The sequence below is a fragment of the Lycium ferocissimum genome, chromosome 12, assembly GCF_029784015.1.
Source record: "Lycium ferocissimum isolate CSIRO_LF1 chromosome 12, AGI_CSIRO_Lferr_CH_V1, whole genome shotgun sequence".
Taxonomy (NCBI): Eukaryota; Viridiplantae; Streptophyta; class Magnoliopsida; order Solanales; family Solanaceae; genus Lycium; species Lycium ferocissimum.
This window is the reverse complement of record NC_081353.1, coordinates 37,808,910-37,817,033: the sequence shown is the minus strand read 5'-3', so window position 1 is coordinate 37,817,033 and position 8,124 is coordinate 37,808,910. Positions and strand designations below refer to the sequence as shown.

The window sequence follows — 8,124 nt, the reverse complement described above, 5'->3', positions numbered from 1 at the left end:
GGGGGGGTTTTTAGCTAATCCCTTTGGAAACATTCAAGAACGAGATTAACCAAATCAACAAAGACCCACTTCAATAGCAATAAGAATCATTCAATACATAAGCACAACAAGAGTTTCAAACCAAACTTTAATCAAGAATACTTTCATAAACGAGAGATTCAAGTTATGGAATAGAAAGCTACACACTTAGATATACAATACAAAGCAAGGAATTGAAGAAATGAATTAAAGGTTTAAGAAATACTCAACCAAATCTTCAAATCTTCAACCCCAAAGTGTGGTGTAAAAACTAGTCTCCAAACTTGATGAAAAACTGCCAAAGATATCTGATATTTTTGCCCTAGTTTTCTATTTATAGCAACTGGAATAGTGGAAATCGTTGAATCCCGAGTTCTGGTCGAACGGGGCGAAAAATTCAGTTGCGATCGCGCCACGTAGCCGCGCGATCGCGTGATATTTGATGATTTGTTAAGCGCGATCGCGTGAACAAGCTCGCGCGATCGCTGCAGACTAACCGGCGCGCGTGTGCGCGAACGCGTGAAATTACTACGCGAACGCGGAGTCACGACGCGCGCGTGAGCGCGATCGCGTGACCTCACCGCGCGAACGCGCAGCATTATTTCGCCAATAATTTTAATGTCCAATTTGTTTCAGCTTTTGCGCTTTTTTTGCTTGTTTTCCACACTTTGGCTCTAGGGATCCATATAACTCGAAACATACTAAAAACCACGTAAAATAACATAAAGTTGCTTAAAAACAAGTAAAAACTTATAGTTAAAAGTATCAATTGTGACGTAAAATCACGCCACATCAACAAATTACTTTTTTATTTTATTTTTTTAATTTCTACACAGAAAAATGAAATTCAAGGCTCTTACCAGTAAATTAAATATAACTATTCTGAGTTGCAATTTATATATCTCAGTTAAATTATTAACTGCTTAGGGTTAAGCAGGGCGGAGCCACACTATGCCGAGGGTGTTCATCCGAACCCCTTGCGGTAAAAAAAAAAATAATCGTTTTTACAAGATTAAAATATTTTTTATGTATATATAGTAGATGTTGAACCTTAGCTTTCTTCGTATGTTTACTTTTTTATATTTTGAACCCCTCGACGGAAATCCTGGCTCCGCCACTGGGGTTAAGGTATTTAATGGTACAACCTACCAGCTAATTTTTCTTGCAATTTTAATTTAGACTTCAGTTGTAAAAGATGCACATGTACATCACATCACAACAATAAATATCAACTAAAAGCTCTACTAAATTAGAATGCACTACAAATTAGAGGCAAATAAATAAAAAATCCACATGTTTAAGAGGTAATAAAAACTGCATGCCAAAGAAATCTCTAAGAAAGGTTCTCGGAATATACTATAGTCGAATAAAAAAGAATAAATTTATTCAAGGTGCGAAATACTAATCTAAATTTTTGAAAGAAACTTTAAGAATCTTGGAGTTTTACCTTGTTGATATATATAGGTGCAAGGATACCCTATAAAACCTAGTAGATTTTACTTACGACTTAATTATATGTATATATCTTCCATTATAACTAATTATTTTACACAGTTAAAATAATAAAGAGATTTATATAACTAAAATTTTAATTGATTTTGAATTCCTAAGTAATAGGAGTTTCTACATATTTCAAATAAAGAAAGATTTAATAATAAAAAGATTAGTTAATGATAAACTATTAATATTAGGAAAATAATTAAATTAGAATTCTGTCCAATTTGAAATTCATTTTAAAGGGTAAAAAAGGTGAATGATATTTTGTTGTAAACACTTATAAGCTCAAATGTGTGTATCACAATGCCAATGATCAAGGAAAAAGAAGGAAGATATCAAATAGAACTTAAGAATATAACCAACTAAGAAAAATGTAAAAATTTACCTAGATAATCAAGGCTTTTGAAGACAGAGAGTTGTCCTCCCTACAATCATCTTAATCATAATCAACTTAACAATTGAGCTTCTTGGATTTTTGCATTCTTTTGATTTCCTTGTTGCCACTTCTTTATCTTAGCTTATGGTTCCCTTAGCTATAAATTTAACTTGACTTGAAGTTGTAGTCACCAACGAAGGCTCTCAAACTTTTTTGCCCACGTGTTTTATATAACAAAATCTTTTCTTTTCGTTTGAGAAATACGTGTCTGTGGGATCCGATAGTATTTACTCGACAATGTCAAGATGCACACAACTAATCTAGATACCACAATCATAATTAAACTACCGTATATAGAACAAAATATGTATAGTAGATCAATAATTTTCCTACATATAGATCATAGCATGACATGAAGAAATCATTAGTAGCATTCAAAGAATGATAACAATATCAATAATACTTCTACAAATAAATGAATAGCCTTAAACTTACCAGAAATATGTTGAACTCAAACTTTCTTGTCTTGAGGCCGAGGTGGAATTATTTTCCCCAACCTTCCGCTGCTCTAGCTCTGCCCTTTCTTGTCTTCAACAGCCAACAGGTAAATCTTTTTTTGGTTCTATTCATTACATGATTTATGTATATGCATATATAATACTGAATAGAACTTGAAAATAAGAAGAAAGTAATTTGACTAAATTCTTACTTTTTTGATTGCAGTATGCGATGTTTTCCATAAATATTTAAACAAAAAAAAGAATTCTAAATCTTGTCTAATAAATTCTCCTGCAAAAAGAAGTTTCATTAATTGCATGTTAATGACAAGGCTGCGTGATTTTTCTAGTTCAGAATGCTCGAAATCGTAATACAATAACAAGATTTTACCAATAAAATATCATTGAAACTCGAGAGAAGAACAAATCAGAATGAAACCTCAACTTACAGATTAGAAAATTCGAGCAGTGAAGGAAAATAATACTTGTCAACGCAGGAGTCCAAGAGTGCTGGCTAATTTAAGAGTTAATTCCTCTTTGCCCCCATCATTTAAGGGTTGGGAAACGATACCCTTTCCACATATTGAATGGGAACGATAACCCCCTTATGCAATATTTTCCGGTTAGACCTTTTTATGTATATAGATTTTTTTTTTCTTTTTCTTTCTAGAATTAAATTACGAAAATATATAACTCTTATTATTGTCACATTCACCTATTCCGTGAAAATAATGTACTTCTTTTAGGATATAATAACTACTTGAAATAATCTGTTAATAAATTTCAAGTTAGGTGGCATTCGTTTTACCTGCATGCGCATTAAATTTTTGGTTTTAATTGCACATCCGCATCTACCTAATTTTCCCATCTAACATTATCTTTGGGTCATCTATGAATATTTTTTACGATAGCAATGCCATTCGCTAAGATATATTTCACAATAATTTCCACATAAATCAATTATTTAAGCCTATTTTTATATTTTCAAAACGACTTAGATGAGCCAAGCAAAAAAAAAAAAAAAAAATCCCTGAAGAATCATTCTTATTCTATATGAAACATTTTTCTAATTATATTTATATAAGTAATTCTTTGAGGGTTATGAATAAAATGCTTGGTTACATGAAATTAATAGACATCTTATTTGAGTGTTTATGCTTATGCAAATGTATGAGCAGCTTAAGTCTAATAAATAAGAGTTATATATTTTTGTATTTTAGTTCTAGAAAATTATCTTTATTAAAAAATGAAAAGTCTCACCGGAAAATATTATATAAGCGAGTTACAGTTCCCATCCAACATGTGGAGGAGTTATTGTTTTTCAACCCTTAAATTTTAAGGGCGTAAAGTGAAATGACTTTTAGCTTAAACTCATCAAAAAGGAGGAAAACACAAGCTTTAGTTAATCGAGAAAAGTACCTGAAGAGTTCTTTTTTGCCTTGATTTTGCTTTTTCGGTGTTCAATGGAAGAGATAAATGAAATTAGTTAGACTGTTGATGTGTAATTAGAATTCAAAAATTTAATGCGCATGCAGGAAAAACGAATGCCATGTAACTTGAAATTTATTAACGAATTATTCCAAGTAGTTGTTACATCCTAAAATAATTACATTATTTACAACGGAATAGTGAATGTGACAATAATAAGAGTTATATATTATCGTGTTTTAATTCTAGAAAGAAAAAGAAATAAGATCTATATTCAAAAAAGAAATTTCTCACCAGTAAAATATTGCATAAGAGAGTTATCAGTCCCATTCAATATGTGAAGGGGGTATCGTTTTCCAAACCTTAAATATTAAGGGGGCAAAGTGGAATTAACTCCTAATTTAATGACAAACGAAAGGACTCCTAAACTGAAAAGGATTCTAAAGTACTAAATAATTTCAAATACAATTTTAATTGATTTAATAGTCATAAATATTGGAAAAATAATGAAATGACTATTTTGTCTATTGCGGAGACTTTTAATGAAGGGTAAAAAATTTAATCAACATTTTTAAGGGTCCTTCATTAGAGGCGGATCCAGGATTTAAACTCTATGGGTTCAACCTTATGATTCTTAGTGTAAACCCATCATATTTTAAAAGTTATGGGTTTATGTCTACTACTTATTGCGCTTTTAATAAATTTTTACACATAAATTTATGCTCCGTGTCAAAGTTGGGGGTTCAATGGAACCCCCCACCTAGCATGCTAGATTCGCCACTGTCCTTCATGCTTTTGTACTTGTCTCTATAGACGTGCAGTTGCACGTTATTCCTAATCAATCTCAATCATAGTTAAAAATATTAGATAATAGTATTTATAATTCTATGTATTTATATGCATTACAAAAATACTACTATAGTATAAGATAGGGGTTTGAATTAGCTTCTCCCGATCGTATTTCTTCCGATTGTATCTACTTAATACTTCTTTGAAATTGATTTTCCCGGTATTTATTCTTTCTTCTTTTTCCCCATATAGAAAACATTTTACCACCAAGATAATTCAATATTAGAGATTAAGTGACCATCTATTTATTTATCGTCATTTAAAGAGATAAAAGTGTTGAAAATCGTTACTAAATAAAATTACATTACAAGAATATCAATCAGAATATTAAGTTATTTATTTTTAAAAAATAAGTTGATCACAAAGTCAGATATAGTAATAAATATTTTTCTATAGAAAAAATCAAGTACATCCAAATGAAGAATAAGTTAACGTAATTAACAAATCACAAAAAAAAAAAAAAATGTTGTACCTTATCCTACACAATGCAGATTGTCAAAATTTTATTGTGTGCTTACCCAAGATAGCCATGGAGACTGGAGTCTTTTACAGATGAGCGAAGAGGTTTTAAGAATTTGATTCCAACATAAACTTATTTTTCCTGATAATGAAGGAGTCCTTGACTTAAAAAAAAATAAGCCAAACGTGTTTAGTTTTAGCTTGTATCTTTTTAGAACTTTCAAAGGGTATAAAATTTATTTAATACTTGAAGGATATTTTGGTTAACCAACATTTATAAAAGGATAAAAAATTTAAGAAAGTCCAAGCTGTAAACGATACTCTAAAAGAAAAAGAATGGAGAGATTTACACTTAGCTTAATAGATATAAAAAAAAAAAAAAAAAAAAAAAAACTCCTAGGTAAAATTAAATGTATTTGGTTAGTCGTCTCCAAAAATAATTAAATTAGAGATGAAGTGTTTTAATCCACACAACTTCAAAATTATTCCTACGTGAGTAGGAGGAACATGAATCATCATAGGAATCAATTTGAGTGGTTAAAAGCAATAAAAAGACTGAATTTAAATTTACCAAAATTCTCAGCTAATGAAATTTTTGTTGAAACCAAAGTCTACTATTAGACAAAGTTAAGATATTACGATTTTATCCAACATGTAATTAATTTTTGAAGGGCATAAAAGTCGTTCAATATTTGAATGATATTTTGGTCAGCCAACATTTATATTCATGCTTTTAAAATAATATAGATATAGATAGATAGATAGATAGATTAAACTAAATACCCATGTATCAAGTCCATCCGTCTCAATTTAAGTGTCTTAGTTTGACTAGGCACGTAGTTTAAGAAAGAGAGACTTTTGAATCTTGTAGTTCTAAATTAAAGATGTGTATAATGCACTAAAATGTCCTTTGAATAATGTGGTTATTAACTTGTCGCGTAGAATGTTCGAATTATCAACTTACTAAATTTAAAAAGAGGCACTACTTTTGGGGATGATAAAAAAAGAAAAGTAAGACGTTTAAATCGTGGGACAGAGAGTATGTATCAATCATTAGTAGTAACTTTTTCTTTCTCTTTTTCAAACATGTAAACTAGCTATTACTACATATTTCTCACTAAAATATAAGAAAATAATTTCTACTAGTACATCAATTTTAAATTTTAGTTTGTCTTTTGAACATTCACTTCATTTTGCTTTAGTTTACCTAGAAAACCAATCGACCCTACTCTAATATTTATGAATATAATATTATTGTCAATTTTTATTGAGTTTATATTTATTAGTTTCTAGTTAAATATAATTTATACATGTTGAAAAAACAAACAGTTCTAATTATTTAGTATTTTGATCTAGATACCGCATTCAATGAGTAAAGTTCATAGATGGTCATATAACTATCATTTTTTCCACCAAAGTCACTCAATTATGTTTTCTAACACAAAAGACACATAACTATCATTTTTTCCACCAAAGTTACTTAACTATGTTTTCTAACACAAAAGTCACAATATTTTGATCCTACTAACACATAAATCACACCTACCAGAAAATTTAACTTTCCATGGGTAATATTTTTTTATTCTTTTTTTAATCTAATAAATACAAATTCAATTAAAAAAAACCGACCCTACCCAAAACCCATATGCAGAAATTAAAATATTAAAAGAACCAGAACCAATCTTTCCACCAAATATACGATCCTTCTCTATAGTGACTCTCAAGCAAAAAATTGTGTGGAAATAAAATATTCGTTCTAGGATTAATTTTTTTCAGTTTCATAAGTTTCTTTTCTTCTTCATAGTTTTAAGTCATCCAAAATATTTTTCTATATGATTCGTTTCATGATCGGAAATAAAATATTGTGACTTGTGATGCTAGTTGCTGGATGGTGGAATTCCCATGATTGTGGTACGCAAACAAAATGCATCAGATGCGGACATGACGTAAATAAGCATGTCCTTCATTTTTTAATTATATGCTCAACGACTAAAACTTTTGGAGAGTTGTTCTTGAAGAAATTTACCTTTGTAAATATTATATTGTTTGATGTAAATATTAGTTAACTTTGGTTTTTTCAATCGAAATAACTTTATTCAATCTTAGGGCATATTGACCCTTTTTTCAATATATATTGAAAAGTGTTACTTGTGTTGGATGGTAAGAAATTAAATTTTATGGAGTAATATTGTTACTACAATTTGCATCAGCAGTAATATTGAGTTTATATTTATTAGATGAAAAATTAAAAAAATTAAAAAATATTACCCATCGAAAGTTAAATTTTCAATGGGTGTGATTTTTGTGTTAGTAGGCTCAAAGTTTTGTGACTTTTGTATTAGAAAACACAGTTAAGTGACTTTGGTGGGGAAAAAACGACACTTTTACGTTAAAAAAAATATAGTTAATTAAGTGACTTTGGTGGAAAAAAAGTGATAATTATGTGACCATATGTGAAATTTACCCACATATCAATAATCAAATGTGTATTAAGATGTAGACATCTTAACCTTAATAATAACACAATCTTCTCTCAGTCCATCTAGGCGGATTTTTAGATGTATTAGGTCTCTTTAATTCTTATCTGAGAAAACTAGATTGATTTCTTGCATTTCTTGAATAACTTATCTTATCTCGTCTTCCCCTTTTTAAAATCTCTAATACTGGAATTATGAATCATTGATTGAAACTATTTTCTCGCATATTGTTGTGAAGTGCAAAACATATTATAGGCATGAATTATGAATAATTGGTGGAAACTAATTTCTATTTCATCAATCTAATACGTACATAAGGGTTTCTAGTAAATGTAGTTTTTCAAAAGTAAAATGTTGAACTGATAATAGTTTATTTAAACTTCATTGTGTTATTTTTATAGCCTTTCGTTTTATAATTTTTAATTGCATATATATGTAAAACGATCAAATAGAAAATAGTCCCTTTGAAGCACCTTGAAACATACAATCATATTTGATTTCTAAAGTTTTAGTGTGTTTTTTG

General features: G+C 29.5%; 1 long non-coding RNA gene across 2 annotated transcripts in view; it reads right to left on the bottom strand.

The window, feature by feature from the left end:
• The window catches only part of LOC132040022 (uncharacterized), a 27,352-nt gene that overhangs the window by 773 nt on the left and 18,455 nt on the right, over nt 1-8,124 (bottom strand). The gene's annotated exons all lie outside the window — the stretch shown is intronic.